Source organism: Ascaphus truei, chromosome 14 (assembly GCF_040206685.1).
Source record: "Ascaphus truei isolate aAscTru1 chromosome 14, aAscTru1.hap1, whole genome shotgun sequence".
In the NCBI taxonomy this organism is placed as follows: Eukaryota; Metazoa; Chordata; class Amphibia; order Anura; family Ascaphidae; genus Ascaphus; species Ascaphus truei.
The window spans coordinates 7,840,691-7,858,190 of NC_134496.1; the positions used below are offsets into that span (position 1 = coordinate 7,840,691).

At 45.7% G+C, this 17,500-nt stretch overlaps 1 protein-coding gene across 7 annotated transcripts in view; it reads left to right on the top strand.

Moving 5' to 3' along the window:
- AP1S3 (adaptor related protein complex 1 subunit sigma 3) overlaps nt 1-17,500 on the top strand; it is a 146,836-nt gene that overhangs the window by 43,093 nt on the left and 86,243 nt on the right. For 6 of the 7 annotated variants that reach the window (XM_075569659.1, XM_075569652.1, XM_075569655.1 and 3 more), the window contains 6 exons: nt 4,304-4,424; nt 5,620-5,759; nt 6,913-6,990; nt 9,608-9,747; nt 15,001-15,048; nt 15,836-15,983. The gene's annotated coding sequence lies outside the window, so the exon portion shown is untranslated. The remainder of the gene's footprint in view (nt 1-4,303; nt 4,425-5,619; nt 5,760-6,912; nt 6,991-9,607; nt 9,748-15,000; nt 15,049-15,835; nt 15,984-17,500) is intronic. The other variant, XM_075569656.1, reaches the window with a different exon arrangement.

The window sequence follows — 17,500 nt, forward strand, 5'->3', positions numbered from 1 at the left end:
GACACTACACATAGGTTTGATTAAAGAGAGTATTTTATTGAAATAATTAATCTCTTTGCTGGGAGGGGCCTGCAGCACATTGCAGAGCGATATAGTAACACGCATAGCAATGCACTGCAGGCCCCTCCGGCAGCAAAGGGGTGAAGACCAATGCAGGGTGTATAAAGATCTCACTGATAATTCATGCACAAAGGGCAGTTTGTTGCTGTGATCCAGAGGAAGGCGAAACATAACCCCTGCTGTGCAATGGGGGGAAAAAATTCCTTCCTGACCCCATAAAATGGCGATCGGGTGGTCCCTGGATCACTGCGCAGTGAGATCAGATGGAGCAGCACAGATCAGCGTTGTTATACACAGGGGCACACTCGGTATATAGAGATGCGGGTGATGGGGCCCTTGTGCCCATGTGTATAACTCACCTGCTCCCTCATCCCCCTGCATATCTATCCCATTCACCCCTTTTCCTCCCGCATACCTCGCAGGGCCGTCCGTCCATTAGGCGGTCGCCTAGCGCGCAGAGCTCCTAGGGGCGCATTAATAATCATTATTATTTTTTCCTCTTATTATTTCTAATTTATTTATCTTTTTTTTTTGAAAATTATTTTTATTTTTTTTATCCAGTATTTTGGCGCCCTTTTATTTTTATTTTGCGTCGCGCTGGGGTGCGGTCGCACCCCCTGCAGCCCCGATAGCTACGCCACTGTTTATTTTATTATTTTATTTATCTTATTATTTTTTATACAACTGGGGCACAAATTTTAAGTTTTGCCTCGGGCGCATGAAACCCGTGCTCCGGCCCTGCTCCTTGTTCTCTCTCACCCTCTCACGCCCAATATCCCTATCTCCCTCTAGTACCTGCCCCTCCTGCAGCCTTCCTGATCTTATCTGCGGTCCTGCAGTCAAACCAACTTCTCAGGGCCCCTAGAAAACCCCTGTATCTACGCCCTGGCTCCTCTGCTACCTGCTCCTGGCTTCTTCTCCACCTAAAAAAGGTGAAGCAGCAGATCCGTCCACACCTCTCGTATTCTCCTTCGCCATGGCCCACCTCATCGCCAGACTTGACATCCGCTTCGTCGTCTGCCTCATCGGCCGCCTTGTAGCCCACCTCTTCGCACCACTTGACGCCCGCTTTGTCGTATGCCTCATCGTCCGCCTCGTAGCCCGCCTCGTCGTCTGGTGGCACAAAGGGCTCCACCTTCGTGCGTGTCCTGATCTGCAGGAGACATGAAGTGTTTGTAACCAGGGACAGTGATACTCTGTATCGCAAGAGCTCCTGTGCCACCTATACCCCCTCCCCAATACCACGTTATACCGCCCTCCACGGGGCAAATACCCGTTATACCCACCTCCCCAGGCCCAGTACCCAGTTATACACCCCTCCCCAGGCCCAATACTCTGTTATACACCCCTCCCAAGGCCCAGTACCCTGTTATACACCCCTCCCCAGGCCCAGTACCCTGTTATACACCCCTCCCCAGGCCCAGTACCCTGTTATACACCCCTCCCCAGTACCCTGTTATACACCCCTCCCCAGGCCCAGTACCCTGTTATACACCCCTCCCCAGTACCCTGTTATACACCCCTCCCCAGGCCCAGTACCCTGTTATACACCCCTCCCCAGGCCCAGTACCCTGTTATACACCCCTCCCCAGGCCCAGTACCCTGTTATACACCCCTCCCCAGGCCCAGTACCCTGTTATACGCCCCTCCCCAGGCCCAGTACCCGTTATACCCACCTCACCAGGCCCAGTACCCGTTATACCCACCTCACCAGGCCCAGTACCCATTATATACCTCTCCCCAGAACTCCGTTATACGTCCCTCCCCAGGATCCTTTACACACACACTCCCCAGATGCAGGACCCCCTACGGTGGAGGTGTAATGTCACATGGGTAGTGGAAGGTTTCCCAGAGAAGGTGTCCATGTGTCACAGCTGTTTCATCACCTTGGGTGAGAAGTCTCCCTACTATCTGCCTTTCCTTTCTCTCTCCTGTCAGTCTCTCTCTCCCCCTTTAATCTTATCTCTTTTATTTATCTCTGTCCCTCCTTATTTTTGTTTCTATGTATTTCTCTCCCCCCCCATGTAAGGCCTGGGACATAGAGGGTTCAGCCACGCTGAGCCGCGCTCCTGCTCTGCCTCGCCTGCTGAAAATGGTGTTTTTTTCTGTCCTTGCAGGCGAGGCAGTGAGCGCGCTCTGGGGGCGGGGTGGAGGCGGAGCCGAGGCAGAGCGGAGGCGTCTCAGGAGGCGGAGCGGGAAGCGGGGCTAGTCCCCGCTCCCATTGGATGGGAGCGGTCACGTGACCGTTTCTTCGCTTCCCCGAGCGGCAAATTTGAAACTTGCCTGTATCGGCAAAGTTTCTGAGCCTCTGCACGCATGAGCACGCATGAGCACGCATGCGGAGGGGGAAACTATAGCCGCGCTGATGACAGATGCAGGGGGTTTGTGCATCTGCTCAGCGCGGCTCAGCCCACCTCAGCGAGCTTTAACTTACTAATAGGCCCAGGCCTAATAGGGGCACAAACCTCAGATCTAAGTGTGTGGGGTTCTCTGAGTCTGGAGAGACCCCTAAATGTTCTCTCTTTATTTGGGGAGACCCCTAAATATTCCCCAGTGTAGCTCGTTTCAAAATAACCCAGAAAAGTAGCCTTGAGCCCTCGGTGACCGGGCGCTATGACCAGAGGGACTAGGCTCTCCCTTACCTGTGAGTGTGGACTACGTCCCCCCTGGCCTTCCCCCCCCCCCTCTGGCAGTGACGTGACACAGCCGGGGGAAGGGCCAGGGAGGTTACAATTAGACAGAGGCGCGGGGTCAGTCTACGCCCTGCCATGGGAGTCCCGCCCACCCTGCCCTTTATTGTGAATACTGGTAAATATGTTGGTTGTACGTGTTTAAAAGAAAAAAAATAATAAATAAACAATGAAAATGAATAACAGAAATAAAATAAAAGGTGGCTGGGAGTGGCGAGTGGGCGCGGCTCATTTACACGTGCGTTCCTGGGCCCATTCTCGCCAGACAGGCGGGGCCCGGCTAGGGGGGAGTTACGGGCCATTGGATCGGGTACCTTTGGCCTTTACACAATGAGCGAGCACTCTGGCAGGGGGTTGGCACTAATTAGGTTAATTGAAGTTTTACTAAAAAGCAGTGGCCGCCAGACCTCGTGTTTGTGGTTATTTATGTATTGGTTATGGTGGGGTTTGGGAAGCCAAGGGAAGGGGGGGAAGGAGAGGGGGTCTCACAGTCTCCAAGGTCAAGTTTCTATTTATCAAAAATACATTGAGTTACCTCTGGTTTCCAGGCATCTTCTGGGGGAGTTATCACAGAGACACAGAAACGTCGCTAAGGCACTGCCCCTTCATGTCCTGTCACAAGCCCTGGCACACCCCTTTGTCAGCCCTGCCCTCCCTCTAGCACATGTCAATGCAGGAGTGCTCATGAATATTCATGAGCTTCCACTGAGAGACAGAAGCAGAAGAAAAACAGATCCCTTCACTAATTATGTCACCAAATTTCACCTATCAATACATGGAGAACGAATTGACCTGCAGCTATACAGTTCTTTAGGTAATTAGAGATTGCCCACATGAAACTATTGAAGTAAAAAAAAAAATAAAATAAAAAAAAGACTGAACTGCAGCTTTAATAGGGCCTCTTTGGACTTGAATATTTTGGTTATTGAGGAGGTGGGGGAACAACTTAGCCACACAAGGAAGGATATACTCAAAGTGGAAATCCTCATTGAACAGTCTAGCCCTGGTACGGACGTTGTACAATCATTGGATAGTCTTAAGACCAAGCTGGAAAAAAATTAAAAGTGATCTTATTCACTTTAAGAAGTTGAAATTCAAAAAAGTTGTTAATGACTATAAAGATGGAAGAGTATACCCGTGGCTGAAGCAAGACCCCAAACAACGCAAGAACCAAAGAGGGAGAGCACCTCAGGGAGTCCAAGAAGTCCACACCAGTGACTCTGAAGCCCATTCCTCAACAGAACGTCAGAGAGGCCAAAGTCCGGCCCCTTTTTTAGGCCAATCCAAGGACAAGGAGAAAGGAAAAGGAAAATTGGACGCGGGGGCCAGGGGAAAGGGAAGATCACCCTATCCCCTACGTACAACGGAGCAGAAATGAGTATGGACACCTTGGTTGTTAATCTGTCTGATTACACTCTTAATCAATGTGAAATGTCTGTTTTAGCGAGGGGGCCCTCATATGTACCTACTACATTGTTTAATGATTTTGATTTGGAGGTTGACCTATTTAAATTCGAACGTGTATTAAACCTTAAATCATTTTTTTCTAACAGGTCTACAGAATCGGTGCATTCCAATATCCAACCAGGGACAGGTAATCCTCCTATGAACAACAAGGGACAGTTAATTTGGCCACTGACCAGCAAGGGACAGATAATTCGGCTTCTTATCAAGGTACCAAAATGTGCAAGCTCAAATCCACTTTTGTCCCACCATTTAAAAATCAATCAGTCAGCACATATATACGACTGGTTAAGGGGGACATTGCAAGGTACAAAAAAACAAACATAGGGCTACATACAATATGTCTGTTCAGGAAAAGGAAGCATTAAAAATGTTGACTAATAATAATGAGATTATTATTAAGCGTGCGGACAAGGGGGGTGCCCTAGTAGTGCAGAATTACTCAGATTATAAGGCTGAAACCATCAGACAACTGAGTGACATTAACTGCTACATTAAATTGGATAGGGACCCTACCTTTAACTATGCGAGAGAAATTAAGGAAATTATCCAAATGGGGGTTAATAACCGGTGGATAACAGAGCCTGAATCTGAGTTTCTAACTATGTTGCATCCTAAATGCCCTATTTTCTATACCTTGCCCAAAATACACAAGAATTTAAACAATCCCCTGGGGCGGCCTATTATAGCTGCTATTAATTCATTAAATCAACCCCTTGCAAAATTTGTAGACACATTTCTACAACCTATAGCACAGACAGCCAACTCATACATCAAAGACACGTTTGATTTCCTTGACAAATTAAAAAACTCACCTGGTGATGGGACTAATCATATTCTGGTTAGTTTAGATGTGTCTAGCCTTTATACAATAATCCCCCATGTTGAAGGTCTTGAGATAATCAAGGCCACCCTCATTCGCCATTATAGTGATACTGTTCCAATTGAATACATTATGCTCATTTTACATTTCATTCTCTATAAAAATTATTTTAGATTTGAGAGTGATTTCTTCCTGCAGATTAAGGGGACAGCAATGGGCAGTAATATGGCCCCTGCTTACGCCAACATATACATGACACATTTCGAAGAGCAGTACATCTACAAATCAGACTTTTTAGTGCATATTAAAAGCTATTACAGATATATTGATGATGTTTTTCATATGGACAGGTACGGAGGATCAGCTGTTATCTTTTTTGAGTATCTTAATGGTCTCCATTCACCGGTCCTCCTCACTAATACATGGAGTACACAGCAACTCTCTTTTTTAGATGTCCTCATTACACAGACTAATGGGGAGTTACATACTGATCTTTTTAGAAAGGATACAGACAGAAATGCAATTTTAAGGGCAGATAGCCATCATCCTCCTTCTCTTATTGATGTATTACCTTTTTCACAGAAAGTCCAGGTCTGCAAAATCACGAGCAGGAAGGATCATATTGAACCAGCTATTGGAGAACTACGTGGTAGATTCCTGGCTAGGGGATATCTTCCTGCGTATATCCTCCTGCTGTGTTAGACCGGGCACTGGATAAAGAGGTAAGTGCTACCAAAAATAAGAAGGAGGACGGGCTTGTATTTACCACTATATACAGTCAAGCTGGTGGTTTTATTAAATCTACCATTCTTAAACACTGGCATATTCTGCAAAATGATGATATATTATCTGAAAGTTGCTGTGTACCACCAATGGTGGCATTCAAAAGAGGGAGAAATCTGGCGGATAGCCTGATACATGCAGATAATGAGGGTAACTACAGAACTCCTCATTTTCTGGAGGGTGGCAGACCGGGTAACTTTAGATGCATGAGCTGCTCGGTCTGTAACAGTCTGACTACCGGTAGTCAATTCAGTCACCCCCAAAGCGGGAGGATCATAAAAATCAAAAATAGAATCACATGTAGATCTGAATATGTAGTGTACGTAATAAAGTGTCCATGTGGTCTTCTTTATGTGGGTAAGACCATAAGAATGTTAAAAACAAGGTTCATTGAACATAAAAGTGTAATTCGAAAAGGTACGGATCCCTCTATTCTTGTGCAACACTGTGTGGAACACAATCATAATGTTGCCTCTTTACGCATCATGGGTATTGAGACAGTAGCACCTAGACAAGGCACTCCAGATAGGGAGACTTTCTTATTGAGACGTGAAGCATTCTGGATACATGCTTTAAATACCAGCAATGGTATGGGTCTTAATGAGCAACAGAATTTAAAATGCTTCCTTAATAGAAGGTAATTTTTGTCTTTCTACAGGCATATTTGATCTTGCACCATCCATGGACTCTGCACTTACCAATTGGGAAGATTATCCTACTTGTGTGTTTTTTTTCCCTTCTTTTTTTCCCCTCCCTCCCTCCCCCTTCCCTTCCCTCCCTCCCCCCTCCCCCTTCCCTTCCCTCCCTCCCCCCTCCCCCTTCCCTTCCCTCCCTCCCCCTTCCCCATCCTCCCTTCCCCTTCTCCCCCCCCCTGGTTGTGTGTACCCATTTCTGACCTAGGTAAACACACTAGTATATTCTAAATACTGATGTACTGCATATTCTTATGTGGAATTTCACTGTAACTTTGCAGGATTATACTGATGTCATCAGCAGTATACAGTCACATGTTTTTAATAGTATATAGCTGTATTAGTTTTGTGCACATATGCTTTATTAATATTTTGGTGTGTGGTTTATTGACACTTTCAGGGTGATTTATAGGAATGTCTCACTCCTCACTGCTCTGACACTGATCCCATGGCGACGGATACATCTTTGTCCAGCCCTGTAAGTACAGTCTTGATTGGTGCACGCCCGCCCTCCCTTACCCCCCCCCTGACTGCCGGGTCACGCTGACGTCATCATGGGGGAGTGTTCAGTCTGGGGAGAGGTGTGGCTGTGGCTGCAGTCCTCCAAGACAGCTCTATGCTGTATTGCCAGGGATTTAGACCTAGACGTCTGACGTCACTAGGGGGCGCCATATGGTAGCTCTGACGTTATCAGGTGGGCGTCAACATCCTGGTTATGTGGCAGAGCGGGGAGGGGTGAGTATCAGGGGGGTGGTATATATTGTGACTGTTTCTTGTGTTTGTAGCCTTCACCTTGACTGCCGAAACGTTGGACTTTATGGCATATTAAACCTCCTTTGAGTAAGACCGTGTGCCTGCTTCTTCTTCTTTGTCCGGCTACAGGAAGGGTCAGGAGACAGGGAGGACAGAGGCAGGAGAACCCCATCTGGCTCCGGCCTTGCCTGTCCCTACGAATACAAACATACAACCCCTCACTGAATAACATAGCCCTAATCCCATGTAATAATCCTGGGTGTAAACAAAATAATGGTTTTATGAATATTGTAATGGTTTATTAGGGACCTAGGAGGTGGCCAGTGGGGCTGTTATGTGTATTTTTGTTTATTGTGGGTAGCGGGGGTGGGTGAACGGGGTATTGGCCCCAAGGATGGGTGTTTAGGCCTACCGGATGGGGGGGTAGCGGGAGGGGTTAACCCCTTCATTACCTTAGCTCTATTAACCGCTAAGTTAAAGAAGAGGTTAAGTCATTCCGCAACCCACTGGCAAGGCCTAAACACCCACCCAGGGCCAAATACCACCTTCACCCACCCCCGCTACACGCTATAAGCCTGGCACGGGTATATAACCCCTTCATTGCCTTGGCGGTAATGAAGTTGCCTGTAAATGCATTTTTTATGCATCGGATTCATGCCGGGGGTCACTGGTGCTGATATTAATGGATATCAGCTCTGGGACACATGCATTTTATTTTCATCGCAGCTTCACCCCACCTTCTTGCCAACTTTTGTGGCTGGACAATTTGGAGAAGAAACAGCCATTTTAAAGTGGCGATCAGCCGCAATAAGCTGATCAGGGCTTATAGAATTGAGCGTGTTTGAAAAACTGGCGATCAGTGCCGAAAAGTGGCTTATCACCGCGCGTCTGCCGATTTTATTTATTTATTTTCCGGCAAAAAAAAAAACGGTTATTTTTGCTCTAATCGCCAGCTTCTCTGGGCTTACTGAATCGCTGTAGGCGATTACTGCATGAGGGCCTTAGGGAGGATTTGTTCCTGTAAAGTACACCTAGTTTGGCATAGGATTTGTATGTCAGGGTATCAATGTGCAACCCAAATGTTAAATGGGAGTTGAACTATATGCCCAAATATTTCAAACCAGTAACAGGGGCTAGGATGGTATTAGAGTTGTTTTTTATCTGAAGCTCTGTCATTGGCAGCTTTAGCAATTTAGCTCTGGTCCCAAATACCATTGTTACAGTCTTGTCAGTGTTTAAAATCAGTTTGTTTTGGGAAATCCAGTTTCAAGTCTCAAAAAATCAGATTGAAGTACGTGTTCAAGGTCAGAGAGGCGAGGGCTGCGTGCATATAGGATAAGATCTAAGGCCTCTCACAATAACCCGTTAGGAATATTAATTCCTCATCTATCCGACATAAGTATAAATATGCTCTACCAAGACCCCTAATACATAGTTACCCACCTTATACGGGAGCAGCTGCCAGACGAGTATAGTAAATGTATCTTATTTCTTTTGCCACTGGAGGGCAGCGTGGAGTTACACGGAGTGGCGCCCGTAAGGACGACGTGCCAGTTAGGCGGAAGGAGAAGCGCACACACTTTTATGTGAAACGGATATATTTGGGGAGGGATTTAGGAGTCTGAGTAACAAAATTAACCATTTCAATATGCACAGATTTAATCCCACTTTTGGAAATTAGGGATGTTGCCTAAAAGTTTGAGAATGCATAAAGTGCCACCCGTGGGCTTTAATGAAGCAGCATTTGTGGGCTAAAGGGAACAGCATTCTGTATAAAGGTATTTTGGGCTCGATATAAATAATTGATGCCAAAAACTAATATTAAGTAAATTGAGAATGGAAAAATCTTCAGCACAGACGTACAGAATGTCATATTCTGAGAGATCTTATAGATGTTATCAAATCCCACAATGAATATATAGAAAATGTCTGTATAGAACGAGTCAAACAAGAATATGCCAATAAAACGTTTAATTGGGAGATACAGGGGCCACAATTCGGGTCATTTAGCTGAAAGAATAGAAGCCGGTCAGCCGGTAGAGCAGGTCAGCCGGTCAGCCGGTCAGCCAGTCAGCCAGTAGAGCAGTTCAGCCGGTAGAGCAGGTCAGCCGGTCAGCCAGTAGAGCAGGTCAGCCGGTCAGCTCTGAGATCAGCATTACTTATATCTCCTAAACGTTGCCCCCTGCATGTAATGCTGCAGAACAGCCTACACTGCATATACTGTACATGAGATACTTAACCCTTTCTTTCGCTCGACTCTAATCTGAATGATTTGCTAATTGGTTTGTAATTAGAGAGATATTTGTAACAGAATCCCATGTATGTTCTTTTTACCTTTTTAGATACCGTTTTGTGTAATAAAAGATATGACAGATCAGAGGGGCTTCCTGTTTGCACTCGTGTTTTGGCAGAAGTGTATATGTGACCCTATAAACCTTCTTCACACCCGGCTTGGCAGCGTGACACTAGTGCAGCGTCCTGGGTAAGAATCACTGAGCTGTTAGCAATAGATACAACGGATAGAAAAGACACTACACATAGGTTTGATTAAAGAGAGTATTTTATTGAAATAATTAATCTCTTTGCTGGGAGAGGCCTGCAGCACATTGCAGAGCGATATAGTAACACGCAGAGCAATGCACTGCACGCCCCTCCGGCAGCAAAGGGGTGAAGACCAATGCAGGGTGTATAAAGATCTCACTGATAATTCATGCACAAAGGGCAGTTTTTTGCTGTGATCCAGAGGAAGGCGAAACATAACCCCTGCTGTGCAATGGGGGAAAAAAATTCCTTCCTGACCCCATTAAATGGCGATCGGATGGTCCCTGGATCACTGCGCAGTGAGATCAGATGGAGCAGCACAGATCAGCATTGTTATACACAGGGGCACACTCAGTATATAGAGATGCGGGTGATGGGGCCCTTGTGCCCCTGTGTATAACTCACCTGCTCCCCATCCCTCTGCATATCTATCCCATTCACCCCTTTTCCTCGCCGGCCATTAGGCGGTCGCCTAGCGCGCAGAGCTCCTAGGGGCGCATTAAAAATCATTATTATTTTTTCCTCTTATTATTTTATTTATTTATCTTTTTTTTAAAATTATTATTCTTTTTTTTATCCAGTATTTTGGCGCCCTTTTATTTTTATTTTGCGTCGCGCTGGGGTGCGGTCGCACCCTCTGCAGCCCCGATAGCTACGCCACTGTTTATTTTATTATTTTATTTATCTTATTATTTTTTATACAACTGGGGCACAAATTTTAAGTTTCGCCTCGGGCGCATGAAACCCGTGCTCCGGCCCTGCTCCTTGTTCTCTCTCACCCTCTCACGCCCAATATCCCTATCTCCCTCTAGTACCTGCCCCTCCCGCAGCCTTCCTGATCTTATCTGCCTCTCCTGCGGTCAAACCAACTTCTCAGGGCCCCTAGAATACCCCTGTATCTATGCCCTGGCTCCTCTGCTACCTGCTCCTGGCTTCTTCTCCGCCTAAAAAAGGTGAAGCAGCAGATCTGTCCGCACCTCTCGTATTCTCCTACCTGCTCCCGGGGTCTTCTCCGCCTAAAAAAGATGAAACAGCAGATCCGGCCACACCTGTCGTATGCTCCTTGGTCATCGTACACCACGTCTGCGTCATCGGCCGCCTTGTAGCCCACCTCATTGTTCCACTTGACGCCCGCTTTGTCGTATGCCTCGTCGTCCGCCTCGTAGCCCGCCTCGTCGTCTGGTAGCACAAAGGGCACCACCTTCGTGCGTGTCCTGATCTGCAGGAGACATGAAGTGTTTATAACCAGGGACAGTGATACTCTGTATCGCAAGAGCTCCTGTGCCACTTATACCCCATCCCCAATACCACGTTATACCGCCCTCCACAGGGCAAATACCCGTTATACCCACCTCCCCAGGCCCAGTACCCAGTTATACAACCCTCCCAAGGCCCAGTACCCTGTTATACGCCCCTCCCCAGGCCCAGTACTCGTTATACCCACCTCACCAGGCCCAGTACCCGTTATACCCACCTCACCAGGCCCAGTACCCATTATATACCCCTCCCCAGAAGGTCATGTTTCTATTTATCAAAAATACATTGAGTTACCTCTGGTTTTCAGGCATGTCCTGGGGGAGTTATCACAGAGACACAGAAACGTCGCTGAGTTTGGTGAGTAACTCCCTTAACCTCTCAGCAGTTGAATTCCCCATTAGGCGCTTAGCACGTTAAAAACAAGCGTTGCTATTTCTCTGCATGAAGTTGCAGGTAATTGGAAGAGTTACACAGTGACGGCTATTTCATCACTCACCTTCTTCCCCCGAAACGGTCTTTTCTGTCTTATTTCCGGCTTCACATCGGATATCCATATCCATTCTTGGCCTCTGATCTGTATGCAATACAATGCTTTAAGACAGGGTTGCACAACCTTTTCCCCCTGCTCCCCCCTCCACCTTCCCCACCTTGTCTCCGACGTTCTGATGTAACGACGTCATGTGATATCACGTTGCTATGGCAATGCCACATCATGTGACGCCACGTTGCTGTCGCCAGAAGCCGCCGGAGACAAGGAAAGGGAACTTACAGAGGCCTTGCGCGCGATCTCTGGCATTTAATTTAAATGCTGTGGGGAAGAGCGAGGGGCCACTGTAAGCGCCGAGCCCCTCCTCCCAAGAAAATGTCGTGCCCCTCGATTTGCGCACCCCTGCTTTAAGAGATATTCTGGGACCCTCCAACGGACCCTTCCTCATATTGACTGACCTTGCAGTGCTCTGCACTGACTTGCACTGAAATGCTATGGTGCCTCTCAAAATACCATGCTAACTCATTCTGAACATACATGTGTCCTTTCTACATGTTACTCAGCTTGTATGGGCCACAGACAGCTTTCCCGGGGTCCAGGACTAGTTTCCACCGGAGACACTCACCCATGGGTCGGCGACTTTGCGAGAACCCACCCCCCCCAACCTGTTTTCTCTTGCACTGCCATAGACAACAACATTTCGGCCTGCTGGTCTTTCTCAGGTAAAGTGGCTAAACCCACTAAATCCAGCAAAGAAAGGCCAGCAGCCGAAACATTGTAGTCTGTGGCACAATAAATTATCTTTTTTTATTCAAATCCGTGTGCCCTTTCCCATCAATCATATTGTATCCATTGGACGAAATGCCGGTCTTCCCTGACCGGTAAAAGTATCACTACTTATTGTTTTTTTTTGGTGTGCAGCAAATCCCCATCATTTTTGCGTTCTCTTGCTCTGCCCCAATCTGACACACCACCTTGCTCTCTCACCCCCCTCTTAGACTCCCCCGTCACCCTTTCCTTCCTCAAAGGTTGTCCTTTAATCAGATCTTACCCAAATTGTCTCCATCTCCCTTGGAAATGTTCTGTCTTTAAGCTGTGCGGCTCCTCTTGATCCGAACTTTCTTAGCTGACCCCTTTAGGTTTCGGCTCCGAGGGTCTAAAAAATAAGCGACTCCGAAAAGATGTGAAATATGCGCACGGGTCCTAATGGGGCACTGAGGGGGAGACTTAAATACTAGTAAATATAATCTACTGTGCTAACAAATATAATCTATTAACTAAGAAATATAATTTATTAAACTAAGAAATATAATTTATTAAACTAAGAAATATAACTTATCAAACTAAGAAATATAACTTATTAAACTAAGAAATATAATTTATTAAACTAAGAAATATAACTTATTAAACTAAGAAATATAATTTATTAAACTAAGAAATATAACTTATTAAACTAAGAAATATAACTTATTAAACTTAGAAATATAATCTATTAAACTAAATAAATATCTATTAAACTAAATAAATATCTATTCAACTAAATAAATATAATCTATTTAAAAACAATACAATAAAAAGCTGGAGAAATGATACGTCAACCAAGCCACAGATGTGATGCCAATGAGCGTTGAACTCCTTGCAGATCCACCGTCAGCTGGTTGTGGCAGAAAGTGGTGACATACAGTAGAACAGAGTGGTTGAGCTGTAACCACGGCAGTCAGGTCAGAAATCAACACAATATTTTTTGAAATTTAGAATGAGAATGTTCAGTATGTCACATTCTGGGCTCAGACTCTGAGCCCTGTCACATGTTAGCAGCTTGTGATAATAGAAAGTATCCATATACTGGGATGTGATAAGAAACATGAAGGTCATTTTATACTGGGTCCCATAACCTGCTTTATATGAAGTATCATTTTACACTAATTAGTAGAGATGTTACATTTTGAAAAATAGCACTTCTGGCGACATTGTTCATTTTCTCTACAAATGATAAATGAAAAAGTTGGATAAAACGTTATATGTGTGTGTGAGCGCGCTATATATATATAGAGGTATCAGTACCGTGTTAGCCGAGCTTCAATAATCAAAAAATAAATAGATGATACCGTTCTGTGGCTAACGAAATGCTTTTATTTGTGCGAGCTTTCGAGATACACTGATCTCTTCTTCCGGCGATGTTACAATGAATGAAGCAAACAAAAGGTATACTTAAAAACAGTGTCTCTTGGAATGTTATCTGTGCTGGTCCTTCCCCCTGTGTGGATGTGTTTTATGCCTAGAGGTGTCAAAAGGTTCCTGAAAGCAAGTGATGAAAGAGTGTGTATGTGTATCAGTGTGAATGAAAATTAATGGAGAGCCCACAGTATATACAGTGCTTTACAAAAGGTGTGTGTGGAGTGGGAGTGGATATAAATGGTGTGGGTGGGTGTGGAAATGTGAGAGTTTGTAGCACAACTAAAAGTGTGTGTGGATACTTTGTGGTCCCTATTGGTGTATAGGGATGGAAAAACAGTATTTGTATGTGTAAGAGACAGCTGTGTGTGCATACATATAGCACAGTATGTTAAATTACGCCGCGGGGTCATGTGACGTCACCCTCGTCAAATGCCGCTGCAGGTCACGTGACGCCGCATCAAGGTAAGGGGGGGGGGGGGGCGCGAGCACCAGCAGAGGGAAGGCAGGGGGCCGAGCTGCAAAAGTTTGTGCTCCCCTGGTATAACCAATAAATAATATAGCTGATATAGCAATTTGGTTGTGGCTAGAGAGAGATTATAATGGCAGTGAGAATTAGTGGTCAGAATTAATAACAGTGCAATTACTAAAAAGTAGCTGTAATAAAATAATAATAAACACTATGCCTAAACACAATAAAAGTCCAGAAACCTAGCTCTAATAGCTATGTTATAACTCAATCATAAAAGGATCCAATTCGGGCGTCCTCTGGAGCCCTGGCAGCTCTCTTCAGGGAAACAACCACCTCCTCGATAGATATCTAAACAAAAAAAAGAAGAGAAAGCGCCCGCTCCATGTGTAAATTCGATTTAACAATTTCATTTCCTGGACAAGATAAAAATAGCAAACTCACAAACATCCGTTTGGTAAAAGCATTGTGTGAGACAGGCTCGGGCTCCCTGGTAATCCGGTGGTCAATCCGCAGCTCCAGACTTTGGACGATGACCGGGAAACTCGATAGGCTGCGCCCCTCGCAGTGTGGTCCTCCAGCAATCTGTAGTATGTTGTGGTTCCACTGTAAATCCGGTGTCTCGTCTTGGTCGCGTACCAACTTCCCTTCCGGCGTCAGGATGTATAGTGTGGCAATAGCAACGAGAAGAAAGTACTGAGGTGGGGTTGGATCCCCCTCGGTTATTTCTTGTTTTATTAATAAATAATTTACTATATTTTAATCTCTGGTGCGCATTGTGTGCATTTTTCTTCTTGTCTGCACAGTGCTTCAGATGCTGCATCTGAAAAAATGCCGGTGGATCGGGATGTGAGGTAGGGAAGTGACGTCCGTGCCGGAACGTTATTGCCACGCCTCCAAATCTTTATTGCCACGCCCCCAATCGCACACGCTGCATACCCTGCAAAGCCATAAAAAAGCTCAGGCTTCAGCAAGTGTATTGCAGCGTGTGTGCCTTCCCTCCGTCTGAAATACTATAGACGCAGCCTTATCGACGCTTACTAAATAGGCCCGTGTCTCTCTCTCTCTCTGTGTCTCTGTCTCTCTCTGTGTGTCTCTGTCTCTCTCTGTGTGTCTCTGTCTCTCTCTGTGTGTCTCTCTGTGTCTCTGTCTCTCTCTCTCTGTCTCTCTCTCTGTGTCTCTGTCTCTCTCTGTGTGTCTCTGTTTCTCTCTGTGTGTCTCTGTGTGTGTCTCTGTATCTCTGTCTCTCTCTGTGTCTCTGTGTGTGTCTCTGTGTCTCTCAAATCAAATCAGCTTGATTGGCATGTCAAAAGAACATTTCAGTATTGCCAAAGCGTGAGTAATAGGGGGTGTGGGACAATGATTACACGAATACTAGGGGGTACGGTATAATGGTTATACAGTACATTACTTTTGTCTCTCTCTCTCTCTCTCTCTCTGTGTCTGTCTCTCTCTCTCTGTGTCTCTCTCTCCCTATGTCCCTCTCTCTGTCTCTCTCTCATTCTCTGTCTCTCTCTCTCTGTGTCTCTCTCTCATTCTCTGTCTCTCTCTCATTCTCTGTCTCTCTCTCATTCTCTGTCTCTCTCTCATTCTCTGTCTCTCTCTCATTCTCTGTCTCTCTCTCTCATCCCTGTATGATAGGTATGTTCCAACTCTATTTTTTGCGCTTCTTTTCCGTTTGAGAGGAGGGAGTCCCTCACCTCTTCAGCCACACACCAGGAACGCTGGATTGCTTTCAGACGCTCGGAGAGGCGGATACAGTTGTGGATTGCAGGCACTGATTTATCTGGTAAGTACCGCAAACATGCTTGAACAAGGGCCGTAGACATTTTATTTGATGGTTTAGATTATCATTGTCTGTGGTTGTTAGTTAATGGTATTAGAGTTTTTTGATGTTGTTACGAATCAAATACATTTTAAAGTAGTAATCCCCTCCGAACTGGGCATTCCTGGCCAATAATGCCCTGGCTGTAAGAGTTGAAGGGCCCAAGCAAAGCCCCCACCTCTATACACACTAACACTGCAGGGGCATCAGAGTGTCTTGTTGTCATGGCAACGGGGGGTGTCACGTGATGTAATTTGTTTAATAAATAATTTTTTAAGGTGTCCCGGTTTTTCATTTTCGAAATCTGGTCACCCTATTCATCAAGCAGAAAAAGTGAAGAAACAATTGTAGTTTTGCTAATGGACGTCATTTTGGCATATCATTAGCTTTGAGGATACCCATTAATATGAAGAAAAATAACATCGATTCCCAATGTAGCCCCCCTTCCCTGGGCCAATCGCAGATCGGGCCCCCCTCCTCTGTACTAGGGTCTGGCTACGTGTCGGAGTGTGGTGCATACCTGCTGGCAACAGGGGGGCCTGAGTCTCCCGCGATGGTATGGGGGATGACAGGATCAGGTTTCTGGGGTGAATGCCTCCGTCTCATCAGAGCAGGATGACATTTCTCTTCAGAAGGACTTGGAGAGACTGGAAACGTGGGCAGGTAAATGGCAAATGAGGTTTAATACAGATAAATGTAAGGTTATGCATTTGGGATGCAAGAATAAAAAGGCGACTTACAAATTAAATGGAGATATATTGGGGGAATCCTTGATGGAGAAGGATTTAGGAGTGCTTGTAGACAGCAGGCTTAGCAATAGTGCCCAATGTCATGCAGTAGCTGCAAAGGCAAACAAGATCTTATCTTGCATCAAACGGGCAATGGATGGAAGGGAAGTAGACATAATTATGCCCCTTTACAAAGCATTAGTAAGACCACGGAAACAAATGTTATATCTATGGCGCTGGGTACATAACACAAAAAAAAAAGAGATGTAAATGTCATACAACCAGTGTGGTGATGATCTCCTCTGGTGCTCTTCCAATGAATGCAGCAGTTCATGCAAAAAAGATAAAGACAAACATAGCGTAATACAATCACTAACACTACATACTAGACAGACTACAGCATTAAAAAACAAACATGTGCTGAGACACAAGACAGATGAGAAATGTCACATTTAATAAAACAGCATTAAAAATGAAGGTCACGTCTGCACAGCAGCCTCAGATGAAATGCCCGCTTACCAGACATACACTGATCACAATCAGTGGATAAATCTGAGAGTATCCCCTCTCATGTGAACCACACCGCGTGTGCTGGCATCTGGCTGGAGCTCAGGGAGGATCCCTTGCCGTCTGTGACGTCACGAACCTCCGCTCCCCACGTGTACCGGCTGGTGGGTGTTTTGAATGCCGCCAAGATTTCCTCAGGATGCACGTAAGGACCCACTGCCGGTTGCTCTGATGTGTTGGGGGATC